Genomic DNA, 14,119 nt, shown 5'->3' with positions numbered 1-14,119 from the left:
ATACCAATGCCTCTAAATGTTTGAAAAATATGGAAAATCCTTGAAGAAATGGGAGTTCCAGATCACCTTACTTGTCTCCTGAGGCACTTATATTAGGGTCAAGAAGCAACAGTTAGAACTGAATATATTATATGAATACAATGGAATACTATTGTGCTGTAAGAAATGATGAGCAGGAGGAGTTCAGAGAAACCTGGAGGGTCTTACGTGAGCTGATGATGAGTGAGATGAGCAGAACCAGAAGAACATTGTACACAGTATCATCAACATTGAGTGTTGACCTACTGTGATGGACTATATTCTTCTCACCAATGCAATGGTACAGAAGAGTTCCAGGGAACTCATGATAGAAGAGGATCTCCAAATCCAAGAAAAAAAAAAAGAACTGTGTAGTATAGATGCTGATTGAACCATACTATTTCTTTCCTTTTGGGTGTTGTTGTTTTTTGGTTTTTTTTTTTTCTATTTTGAGGTTTTGCATCACTGCTCTGGTTTTTTCTCTTGTAACAGGATTAATGCAGAAATAGGATTAATGTTATGTATATATATATATGTGTGTATATATCTATATCTATATGTATATAGATATATAGATATATAGATATAACCTATATCAGATTACCTGCTGTCTAGGGGAGGGGGGAGGAAGGGGAGGGAAGGAGAAAAATCTGAAATTGTAAAGCTTTTATAAACAAAAGTTGAGAACTATCTTTACATGTAACGGAAAAAATAAAATACCTTATACATAAAAAAAAAAAGAACTGAATATAGAACAACTGATTACTCCAAGTACAGCAAAGTTTTATATTGTTACCTTATTTATTTAATTTATATAGAGTACATCATGTGAAATGCCAGTCTGACTGAATCAAAAGGTGGAATTTAGGTTGTCAGGAAAAATATCCACAATCTCAGATATGCAGATGATACCACTCTCGTGATATAAAGTGAAGAAAAATTAAGAAGCCTCTTGATGAGGGTGAAATAGAAAGGTATAAAAGCTAGCTTGAAGCTTAATATTTTTTTAAAAACCTATATTTTCAGCAATGCAATGATCCAAGATAACTCTGAAAGGCTTATGAAAATTGCAATCCATATATAGAACTGATGGTATCTGAAAACAGATTGAAGCATAATTTTTTGATAGTTCTTTAATCTGAAGTTTTGTTTTTGTCTGTTTTCTTTTACAATCTGGCTAATATGGAGATGTTTTACATGACTACTCATGTATAACTTATGTTGACTTGTTTGAGTTCTTGCAGGGGGGAGGGAGGAAGGAAGAGAAGTTGGAACACAAAGTTTTTAAAAATTGCTGTCGGGGCAGCTAGGTGGCGCAGTGGATAGAGCACCGACCCTGGATTCAGGAGGACCTGAGTTCAAATCCAGCCTCAGACACTTGACACTTACTAGCTGTGTGACCCTGGGCAAGTCACTTAACCCCCATAGCCCCGCAAAAAAAGGGTAATAATAAAATATATGGCCTCCTGTGTCTCTGTGCAAATGTATAAAGCATATAATAGAGGAAAATTGGAGATACTAATTCAAGGGGGCAAATTTGATTTCATGTAAGGTGGTAGCCAGAGTCTAGGAACATGGCATTGAGTCTCACAGTTATTAGACTATCTTGAGTAAATGTAAACATCAAAAGAAGCTTTAATTATCCCATTGGTGAACCTGGGCCATCCTTGGTACTATGCCTTTTGTGTTATTTCTATATAATATCTGGCCAGGCCTGAGACTGGGTGTGGGGATACACCATTCTGTCTTGACACCAAGCACTAGGTCTTATGAATATAGTCCCACAATTAACCCTAAAAAAACCTACTAGCTACCAAGCTGGCTCGGGCTCCTCTTTCTTCAGTATTCTCCCAGAGGGTCTGCTTCCCTACAGTAGGCGTATCAGGGCAGAAGAGATCAGCCCCCTAACAATTGGTTTAGCTGACAGAATAGTCTGCCCCCCCCCAAACCTTGTGTGCTTACACCTCAATGGTGTCACTAAGACATGTTGGGATGTGTCTGATGAGTGGAATATGACTCTAGAAAGGCATATGTTATTCCAAAAGAACAGAATATCTTAAAGGGAAGAAATATCATTGTGCAATGGAAAATATACTCATATGAGGAAATTCAAGAACTTGGATAGGTGCAGAGGGGAGACTGAAAAAGGAGGGCAGGGAAATGGGGCCTATGTAACAAATATGCATTGAGGTGCTTTTTTTAATTAAAGGATGGATGAGTTCAATAGGCAAAGAAAGAGAAAGGAAAAGAGGAGATATGACAGCATGGTATTCATGAGAGGAATTCGTGAATATATGAGAGCATGTATTCAAAGACAGAGAGATGTCCAGTTTGTCTATAGCAGAGCATACATGGGGCTACAAATAGGTATAAGGAGAGGGATTCGACCTGTTATTTCAATAGTATATGGAATTCCCAAATGGGGAAAACCTGTCTACAAATACAAGCTAGCCCATGTTGGTTAACTATATAAAAACATTGGATTTGGTAGTTCAAAATCTCTCAAAAAGGGGCAGCTAGGTGGTGCAGTGGATAGAGCACCAGCCCTGGAGTCAGGAGGACCTGAGTTCAAATCTGGCCTCAGACACTTAACACTTACTAGCTGTGTGACCCTAGGCAAGTCACTTAACCCCAATTGCCTCACAAAAAAAAATCCCACCAAAATATCTCAACAAAAAAATCTCCCACTCATACATCAAAATTATGAAAAATTCCTTGAAAGATCTAAGACATAGCTTAGACTTCTTTAATAGCCTTTTGATTATTAATAAAAGGCAAGGCATCAAGCAAGGAAATGAATGTTCACCCAGGGGTTCTTAACTTTTTTATATCAAAGATGCCTTTGTCTGTCTGATGAAGCCCATGGACCCCTTCCCACAACAGGTTGTTTAAATGAATAAAATACAAAGGGTTATTAGAAACTAATCATATTGAAATAGTTATATTTTTAAAAAATTATTCTTAATTCTGGTTTATTTTTATTTTATTCTTAACCCTAGGTTAAGAACCTCTAATCTAGATCAAAGCTTCTTAAATCGTGAGTCACGAGCCCATATGGGGTTGCATAACTGACTGTGGGGGTTGCAAAAAATCTGGCAACAGTAAAAAGATATGTATACCTATTTTGTATATCTAAATACCTGGGGTCACATAAAAATTTCCCAGGTGGAAGGGGGTCGTGAGTGAAAAAAGTTTAAGAAGCCCTGATCTAGATGGTGAGGTGCTGCAGATATTCTTATATGAAGATGACATTGTGCTAATTACATCAAGTCCTCTGTAGACCCTTCTGATTGAGATTTCTAATTATTCCAGAAAGTTTGGCATAGGTACCCACATAATAAAAACCAAATGAATGAAGAATGTTTGTGGTCCAGGCTAAGAAAGAGTTGGATGTACAACCTATAGAACTCTTTCATCAGTATATATGTGTGTACACACACACACACACACACACACACACACACACACACACACACACACATCTTAGAGGGACACTGCAAGTGAACAGTGACCCACATCCCCAGACTGAACAGGAGAGGAACAGGGCTGGATAAATTGCCTTTGGGAAGATGCCAAACTTTAAGAAAACAACCCCAAGGTTTCTTGTGAATTAAAGGCCCATTGACACAAATGCTTGTGAAATGATGGTGTATGACAATGCAAGCCGCGATGTTAGTTTCCAAAGGACTTAAGTGAAGATTACTCAACAGATTAGTTGGACGGTAAGTGTGAAGAGGCTGCAGTATACTACACACCAGGAAAACATAAGTAGAGGCAGTGCAAAAAATGTCATCCAAGAAAAATATTGATACAAAATATAAATGGCCTTTATTAGGGATGGGTAACCGATTGCTAGCTTCATGATGCCAACAGAATTCAAGGAAGGTCCCCATACTTTGAACGGATGCCTTGTGTCAAGCTTTTGGGAAAGCATGGACAAGCATTTTATAGGGTGGGCAAGCATGGATGGACTTTGTTCTGCATTGCTGATGGAAATACATACATCAATCACATCACATGTCCACTGGCATGCTCTGAATCTATGGTTAAAGCATGTGAAGAAGTCTGGTCAACCCAGTGATCACCAGAGGTTCCATGAAGAAGCACAATACTCTGTGTAACCTATATGAGTTTGCTTACCATCTCAGGAAGGGGAGAGGGGAGAGACAGAATTTGGAACTCAAAAATAAAAAAAAAACCCAAATGGTAAAAATTATTTTAACATGGAATTGTGGGGAAATATTGTGTTTTTTTTAAATGCATTATAGTCTATTCCTGACAAAGAAGTGATAGATTCCACATATAGAAAGATGTGTGTGTGTGTGTGTATGTGTATTTTTCCCTAAGAGCCAACCAATGAGGGAATTTGTTTGGCTTGACAGTGCATATTTGTTATAATGGCTTGTTTGTCTGTTTTTCAACTTACGGAGTGCAGCTGGGAGGGAAAGGGGGCGACTAATAAAATTGCCAAAAGAGAAAGATAATTGAAGCATTTTTAAATGCACAAAAGGGAACAGAAAGAAGGCCAGAAGGAAATATATTCAAAAAAGACATCTATGAAAGTTATACAGTGAATCTATTATGTAATTAAAGGGAAAAGAAACTTGTCATAGAGATTTATGGTTTCATTCATAATTTTTTTTTGTTGTTTTACTTTGTATATGGAATTGCTCATTTATTTGGTGTTTGTTAAATTCTGGATTTAAAAAAATTCCATTAGTTCATTTGAGTAGTTAAATTTTTTTTTCTTACATGAACTAATGCAAAGTAAAGTAAGCAGAACCAGAAAAAACAATATAAAACACCTTCAACCATGTAAATGGAAAGAACGACTACAAAATAACCAAACTGATGTTACGAAAATTATAAAGCCCAAGCTTGACCTTGAAGAAGAGATATGAGAAGACACCTCACCCCTACTTCTCTACAGTAGTGATAGTGGTGGGTGGTCCAGCTTTGTGAAGCATTGTAAAAAACAATTTTGATAGGTTGATTATTTTTTTTTTGGTTTGTTTTGTTTTTTTGTTTTTTTTTTTTGGTGAGGCAATCAGGGTTAAGTGACTTGCCCAGGGTCACACAGCTAGTAAATGTCAAGTGTCTAAGGTCGGATTTGAACTCAGGTCCTCCTGACTCCAGGGCCGGTGCTCTATCCACTGCGCCACCTAGCTGCCCCTAGGTTGATTATTTTTACTTAATTTTTCTTTTCTTTCTCACTTTTAAAAAAATTCTTTATTGTATGATATGGTTCTCTGGGAGGAGGTTCTTTGGGCGGAGGGAGGAAGGGTATAAGAAGAAATCTAGGTGATATAAAAGCAAAAATATAAGAATAAAACCTATTTGAAAATTAAATTTAAAAAGATAGCGTGGTCCCAGGAAAAATAAAGGAACTTTGTGAAGGGGATGGTAAATGTGACCACAAAGAATACCATGAGACTTCAAAAAGGCAAGTGGCCCACTGTAAAACACCCTAATTTATTCCTTGACCCCTAGAGATTAGTGTAAGATTGATCCCAGGAGCTCCACCATTGCTATAAGTCAGAAAGGATCACAAATTCTGTTTTCTGAACCTGTGAAGCCTAGAGAATAGCAGTTAGCTATATTTCCCCAAAGAGAAAATGAGGGCAGTGGGATTTGCCAAACCTGTGTCTCCACGATTCTGGCAAGAATTAATTAGGGCTTTAAAAAGTGCTGTGGATTTGGTTTAGTTTGTATATTTACCCAGGATGAAAGCTGATATACTACTCTGGGGTGTTAATATTAAAGGTTCATTATGCTTTACTCAAGGCAGTGTATAAAGAGTGTAAAGTGGAGTAGTTGGTATATGAGGCATGTGGGACCATCTTCAAATCAAAAGAACTCTATTTCAAAATAACATTTAGTGTTCCTTATAGTACATAGAAAAGAAGAAAAGCCTTTGAAAATGAAAATAAAAAAATCTGACTGTGGATTTCATTACTGAGACCATGTGACAATTGGCAACAAGGAAGCTCTATATACAGTCAAAGACATTTGTGGGCAATGAAAATATGATATTATCTTCAGGATGGGCTGTCAAATGAAGCACTGATAGAATAGAAAAAGAAAATTTAACCAAGAAAGTGAGAGTTTCAATGCTGATGGGCTGAAAGCAAAATCAGTCATATAACTTTGCATTCGGCAGGTTAGATTCTTTGGTGCAGAGGAATAACTTAGTGATGGCCAGTCTTTGCTTGGGGTAAAAAAAAATACTGTGAGGTTGTGGAAGGGCCTCAGAGTGACTGTGATCTTGCAAATAGCAGCCTCAATCCTGATACAGAGATGGATCTTACATAAAACTAGCATGAGACTAACAATGAACATCAAGTTCTTTGAAGATGATAAAACAAGAGTCCTGGCTTTCCTAAATACAAGGAGGAACAGCATATAAGGAATAACAGCAGAAAAAGTTTGCCATGCTTCTGATCTAACCCAACTCTAATCCTAGTATCAGGGCTGAACTTAATCTTGGGTGAAAGAGAAAGTGGTTTGCTGATAAGGTATGATAGACTTCCTGGACTCTTGCAGCCACCTTTTTCACCGATGGATGCACTTTTGCAATTAGTTTTAATCGGTCTCCCAGACAGATAGATATTTACAAGCTATATAATCCTAGCCAAATAGTCACTTAACCTCTCTGAGCATGTCTCTCCCTTTGCAAAATGGACATGATATTAATAGCACCTACTCTCACATGGAGATGTAAGGTTCAAATGAGAGAATGTATGTAAAGTTCTCTTCAAACCTAAAGGCTCTATATGCTATCAATTTTTGCTATTATTATTTGAATCAACTGAGGGAAGGGTATATTTGTGGGGTTGAGAGGGAGAACAAATATCGCAAATATGGAGACTTTCTCCACCACTGCATGTTAGTTACAGTCTAGAGCGACTATTTCCAATTTTTTTTTTTTACTGAGCTCTACCCCCACCTCTCCCTTGGAAGGAGATTTTTCCCAGTGACACTGTTGTGTGTGCCTAGGTCCCAATTAGATTATAACTGCCCTTAGTGGCTGACATCAGGCAAATAACAGCAGCAACAACATTTATACAGTGCTCATTATGTGGGAGGTATTATGCTAAGTATTTTACAATTATTATTTGATCCTTGCAACATCTCTGGGAGGTAGGTGCTATTATTATCCCCATTTTACAGATAAGGAAACTGAAGCAAACATGGGTTAAGTGACTTGAGCAGGGTCACAAGCTAGTGTGTAGGGTCACATATGAAGTCAGATTTTCCTGAAACCAGGCTGAATGCTCTGTCCACTGTGCCACCTAGCTGAAAGAAAAGGATGGCAGCGGCAAACTGAGAGTGCTGAGAAGTAAGAGTAGGTAGAGTTGTGTTGGAGACAAGTCCTACTCTTGGTTCATCTTTCCATCTTCTTACTGGTTGATCATGCAGTTAGCCATGGCACCTGCTTTGGAGACCAAAGAGGATCTAGAGAGATTCCCAGTAGCAAGTGAGGGATACAATACCTTATCTCATCATTGTATTAATATTCTAACTCAGACTAGTTTCTAATCTCAGAAATATCAATACCTTTCATGCGGATGGGTCTAAATAAAGCTGGGAAGGAAAAAAAAAAAGTAAGGGAACAGTTTCTCAGGATTCCCCAACATGATGGCTTCTGATCTGAACTATAGATGAAGCCACTTCACCACAGAAAATAATGCGCATGTAGATGGAGGAAAGGGAGGGGACCTCATGCTTCCTCCCTATAATCAAAGGGTAAAAATAACTCCTCATTACAACCCTTAAAAAGAAAAGGCTTTTAAATGAAATAGCAACAAAGCTGTGTAGTCAATAAAGGCTTTGAAGCCCAGTGTTTGGTCTAATAAGTAAAATGTTAACATCCTGCCACATCCTTCACCCTGCAATCAGGCTACTAGTAATGGGCTCTGAGAGTGTTATGTGTGTGTAAAAGTGTATATTTAATTTAAACAGTTGCCTGTATAAGTAGATGGGAATTCTAATGATTTGTGGAATGTCGGGCCTGGCTTTCCATGGTTAGCTTTGGCTTCAAACACAGGGTGGATCTAGGATCAAGAAGAGAGTTATAAAGCTTAGAAAGTATATAGGAGTGTTTTCTCTAAAATCGGTGGCTCTCAAACTTTTTATGCTCATGCAACAGTATTATCTTTTGAGGGTGAGGACTCTTAGAGCATACAGTATTTGAGATGGCAACACCATTGGAGGATTTCATAATTGCAAGGGTAAGTTCCGGACAATTTTGGGGGAGATCTTCATATGCAAATTTAACCACAAGTGTAAGCTCTAGACAATATGGGGGAGATTCATATATGTGTATGTTATTTCAAGTGTAAGTTCCATACAATTGGGAATACCACTGCTCTCAATTAAAATATTTTTGAATAAACTTCTCAAAGTACCAGCACCAATGACTGAGACTGTGGAATGGAGTGGAACTAAGGACTATAGCTGCCCTACATCTGAGGGCAGCACTTATTTTTTAAGACCAAGTGGACTGAATCACCATATTCTGATTCCCATCTTAGAAAAAGATGTGTAGCTCTGGACCATGGCACCTTTTTATTGTTTGGAATTGCTCAGGAAGCCTTTCTGCTCCAGCTTAATTTAATTGGCATTTATTATGCTCCTAATATATGTTAGGCCTTGTGCTAAGTGATACAAAGTATACAAAGACAACATGAAGGATAAAAAAATAAAAATGAAGCACTCCAGTTCTCAAGGAGTTGGCATTCTACTTGGAGGTAAAGGGGAGGGGAAGGGCACAACATCCATGTACACAGATAAGTAAATATGAAATACATAAAAAATAATGTAAAGTAATTTGGGGGAGAGGTTGTAGCTAGGTAGTGCATGAATTGAATTCCAGGCCTGGAATCAGGAAGACTCATCTTCCTGAGTTCCAGTCTGGCTTCAGTCACTTACTAACTGTATGACCCTGGGCAAGTCACTTAACCCCATTTGCCTCAGTTTCCTTATCTGTAAAATGACCCACAGAAGGAAATAGAAAATCACCCTGATGTCTTTGCCAAGAAAACCCTAAATGGGATCACAAAAAGTTGAACAAGACTGAACAACAACAAAACAATTCCAGGGGGAATTAGGAAAGTTGTCTGGTAGGATACAACACATAAAGGGAAGTAAATTATCATGTAGAATTTATCCCTCAGTTTTACACATAGCATTTCCCCCTCAAAATAAAAATGAAATTTAACAAGGTAGGGTCCAGTCTAGAGCATACTTCTTGAGAAAAATACCGTTAGCTTAAGCTAGCTTGTTTTTCAGGAGAACTCTTGCAGTGATAGGGACAGAGAGAAGTTCTGATTCTCTTCTTAAAAGGGAAGAAGTGGGAAGATATTGTGTGAACCAGGAATCCTAAAGCTCTTTCAGGCTCACCAGAGAACAGAGCTGAGGTTCAGTCAAAGTTACCTTCCAAGCATAAAGCAAAGTATATCTAATATCACAGCATTAAGAGTTGGAAGGGACCACAGAGGTCATGTGGCCCAAACACTTCATTTGATGGAGGAGGGACTTAAGCCCAAAGAGGTTGCATGTGACCCATGGTCACAATGGTGGCAAAAGGCAGGGTTGAGATTTAATCTAAGTCCTTTTGTCTGTAAATCTAGCCCTCTTTCCACTGTACCATGCCACCTCTTTTTTTTTTTTTTTAGATTTTAAATCACCTCTTTCTTTACACAGTTATAAAGAAAGTTAATGGTTATATGAAAAGAGAGAGAGGGTTAGCACTCCCCTTATTAGCATGGAACAGGTCCTAGTGTCATTTAAAACACATATATGACAAAATGGATAACTTTGATTTTGTAAAATTAAAAAGGTTTGGCACAAGCAAAATCAATTCAACTAAGAAAGAAGGGAAATGGATAACTTGGAAAAATATATTGGTGGCAAGTTTGTCTGATAAAGTTCTCATTTCCATAACGTATAGGGGAACTGGTTCAAATTGATAAGAGTAAGTACCATTCTCCAATAAATAAATGGTCAGTGGATACAAATAGTTCTCAGGGGCAGAAATCTAATCAATAGTTATATGAAAAAATCCAAGTCAGGGCAGCTAGGTAGCACAGTGGATAAAGCACCAGCCCTTGATTCAGGAGGACCTGAGTTCAAATCCGGCCTCAGATACTTGACACTTACTAGCTGTGTGACCCTGGGCAAGTCACTGAACCCCAATTGCCTCACTAAAAAAAAAAAATCCAAGTCACTAACTATTAAAGAAATGCAAATTAAAGCAACTATGTATCTCTATCTCATACCTATGGATTGGAAAAGTTGACAAAAAATGAAAAATAACAATTGTTAGAAAGGCTATGGGGAAAAAAGCACACATAGAGTGAAAACATAGATAGCTGAACTCTATAGATAATCACCTGACCTTAATGGAGCTAATGTTATTTTAAGCCCTTTATACTCAGCTCTACCTTTTATCAAAGATGTTCACAAGTTAGTCAAATGGAGTCACCAGAATCTAATCTCTCCTTTCTCCTTTGTAATCAGAACCAGAATTAGGGGGACTTTGCCTCTAACTGTTCCCATGGTACTTCAAAATGGAACTGCATAATACTCCAGATGTTTTACAGAGACACTATTAGCTCTTTATTCCTGGAAAGTATACTTCTCTTATTGCATCTCCAAGAGAATGTGTTCCAAAGTCTTCTCGTGTTTCATATCCTTCAGATGCTAGAATTGCTAGTGAATCTCCAATTTTACAACCTCTGGTAAAGGCATTAATTAATTAGAAGCAAAATGAACAAAGGGAAGACTACAGGAATGAATAGAGGGCATAGATAGCCTATCAACTGAGGTATATTAGGTATTTCAGCTTCAGGTGGTTAAATGATGGTTTCCAGCTATTCATCAAGTAAAATATCACTCTCAAGGCATTAGGATAAAAACAATGAAGGTAATTCACTCATTTGAAAGTAAACATCTATAAGATTATTTCAATTTAGAAAAGTTCTTAGTCCATGGCAAGATAATGGGTAATATTAGTGATATAAGAGTCAGGCCTCGAAGCAAGTCATGTTTGGCTAAACGTGACAATCATTTCCATACTTCAAGTATCTCTGAGTTTGCATCATCATCATCAATACCTAACATTTCTATGCCATTTACTATGTTGAGGCACTAGGCTAAGTGCTTTACAATTACTATTCCATTTGATCCTCACAATAACCATGGGAGTTAGGTGTTAATATTATCTTTATTTTACAGAAAGAGAAAACTGAGACAAACAGAGGTTAAGTGACTTGCCCAAGGTCACAAAGCCAATAAGTATCTCTGAGACCAGACTTGAACTCAGGTATTCAACTCAAGGCCCAACACTCTATCCACTGTACCACCTTGCTGCTGTTTACATGTGATTTCCATTCCTCTAATGATACAGATTGTGACTCTCCCACCCCCTTGGTAGGAGGTTTACTCAGCCAAAAAAGGCTGACACCTAGTGGTCAGCCTTCTTTATACATATGAAAACAAGGATGGTATCCTGATCCTTAGGACTAACCACAGTAATTTGAGAAGCTCAAACTCCAAGGCTTTGTTTGTGGGTATATACATACACATACATGATTGCGTTTCTATAGGAAAAGTGTGTGTGTATATATACATACATATACATATATATATATATATATATATATATAGAGAGAGAGAGAGAGAGAGAGAGAGAGAGAGAGAGAGAGAGAGCGTGAGCGTGCAAACTTAGGCCTATAGTCAGGAAGATTTGAACTCAAATCCAGACTCAGACACTAGCTATGTGACTCTGGGTAAGTCACTTAACCTACGTTTTCCTTAATCCACTAGAGAAGGAAATGGCAAACCACTCCAGTGTCTTTGCCAAGAAAATCCCATAGACAGAACTGGCATGCTATGGTCCACAGGGTCACAAAGAGTCAGACATGACTGAAAAACATGGATATAATTTTTTAAATCGAAAGCTACCACTAAATTTTAAGGCAATATTCAAAGACATATGTTCCAGAAAACACATGTTTCTTATACTAGCAATATTTTCAAAAGGAAATTTCAGTTGGGGGTGTTATAAATGGAAGTTGGGCTCCCCAGGGCCTAAATGATTCCATGACTAGCACTTAATAAAGGACATTAACCCCTGGGGATCACTAGAGTATATTGTATATGACTAAAATAGGACTACAAATGAATATCTTGCTTGATGATCTCATCATCTCCCATGGGTTCAACAATCATCTTGCTGCAGATGATTCCCAGATTTATATAAATAACCCTAGTCTTTCTCCTGAGCTCTAGTCTCACATCTCCTATAGCCTCTTAGACATTTCAAATTAATATGTTCCATAGGTACCTGAAACTCAATATGCCCCTCAAAAAGAAATCTTTTCCCCTAAAGCCTTTCCCCTTTCTTTGCAACTTTCCTATTACTGTGAAGGACACCATCATCCTTCCAATCAAATTTACAACCTTGATGTGTTCCTTGAATCCTCATTTACTTTCATCTCATATAACAGATCTTTTGAAAACTTTTTTTTTTTACTTTCAAAACATCTCTCATTATTTGCCTCCTTTTCTCAGCATATATAATTCATGCCTTCATCACTTTCACTGGTATTCCTGCAATAGGCTTTTGTCGGTATCCTTGTCTCAAGTCTCTCCCCAGTCCAACCTAGCCTTCGCTCTGCTGCCCAAGTGATTTTTCTTTGTTTTCGTTTTTGTTTTGCAGAGCAATGAGGGTTAAGTGATTCGCCCAGGGTCACACAGCTAGTAAGTGTCAAGTGTCTGAAGCTGGATTTGAACCAGGTCCTCCTGAATCTAAGGCCGGTGCTTTATCCACTGCGCCACCTAGCTGCCCCCCAAGTGATTTTTCTAATGCACAGGTCTGATCATGTCACTCTTCTCTCCCTACCATTCAATAAACTCCAGTTATTCCCTATTACTTCCAGGATTAAATATACAATCCTCTGCTAGGCATTTAAAGTTCTTCACAACCTGGATCCCTCCTACCTGTCCAATTTTTTTTATACTTCATTCTACAATTCAGCTACATTGGCACCCTTGTTCCTTGCACACACTATGCAATCTCCTGACTCCATGCATTGGTATTGGCTGACCCTCCATGCCTCCCTCATAACTTCTGTCTCTGAGGTTCTCTGGCTTCCTTCAACACTCAGCCCAAATCCCTTCTGCAGAAGGCCTTTTTCCATCTCCCCTTCACTCCTCCCTGCCGCCCCACTCACTATTAGTGTCTTCCCTATGAAATTACCTTTCATTTATACCTATAAGGGGACTTTTGTTGTTGTTCAGTCATGTCTGATTCTTCATGACCTCATTTGGAGTTTTTTCAGTAGATATTAGAGTGGTTTGCCATTTCCTTCTCCAGTTCATTTTCCAGATGAGGAAACTGAGACAAACAGGGTTCAGTGACTTGCCCAGGGTCACACAGTTTGGAAGTGTCTGAGGCTGGAGTCAAACTCAGGTCTTCCCGACTCCAGGCTAGCTGTCCAACAACAAACAACCACCTTCCGTTTGCACTGTCTGTATTTTGTTCATAGTTATTTGCATTAGCACGTGAGTTCCTGGAAGCCTTCTCTCTATTTTTTGCCCCTCTTTCTATTCCCAGAGCTTTGCACAGTACAAGGAACATAGTAAATGCTGAATAAATGTTTGTTAATGGACTGACTACCTTAATGGTCCTCCAGCTCTGAAAGAGGCAGTGTGGTACAATGGGAAGGATGTTAAATCTGGAGTCAAAGGTACCTCGGCTCAAATTCTGGCACAGTTACTTACTACCTGGGTGAATATGTGCAAGCCACTTAATCTCCTCCTGGGCCTTAGTTACATTGCCTGCAAAATGAGAAAGGATGAACGTGATGACCTCTAAGGTCTGTTCCAGTTCTAGAGAGGTCTTTGTATTGGCATTAGCCTAACTGCTTAATATGGGCAGTGCAGAGAATTGGCCTTAATGTCATAGGAATCCATGTGCAATATGAAGGAAGCCCACAAAAGATGTTGCACAGGTGCTAGGTAGCACCTGCACATCTGGAATGGAGGTAGTGCTAGATCTCACCACCTTGGCACCTGAGGCATGTGGTTATCTCAG

At 38.5% G+C, this 14,119-nt stretch overlaps 1 protein-coding gene and 1 pseudogene across 1 annotated transcript in view; one reads left to right on the top strand and one right to left on the bottom strand.

Annotated features, from left to right (window-relative positions):
- ARSB (arylsulfatase B) overlaps positions 1–14,119 on the bottom strand; it is a 227,634-nt gene that overhangs the window by 78,574 nt on the left and 134,941 nt on the right.
- On the top strand, positions 9,740–9,847 carry LOC122737847 (annotated as a pseudogene).

This window comes from Dromiciops gliroides, chromosome 1 (genome assembly GCF_019393635.1).
Source record: "Dromiciops gliroides isolate mDroGli1 chromosome 1, mDroGli1.pri, whole genome shotgun sequence".
NCBI classification, from domain to species: Eukaryota; Metazoa; Chordata; class Mammalia; order Microbiotheria; family Microbiotheriidae; genus Dromiciops; species Dromiciops gliroides.
This window is presented reverse-complemented; position numbering and strand designations above follow the sequence as displayed.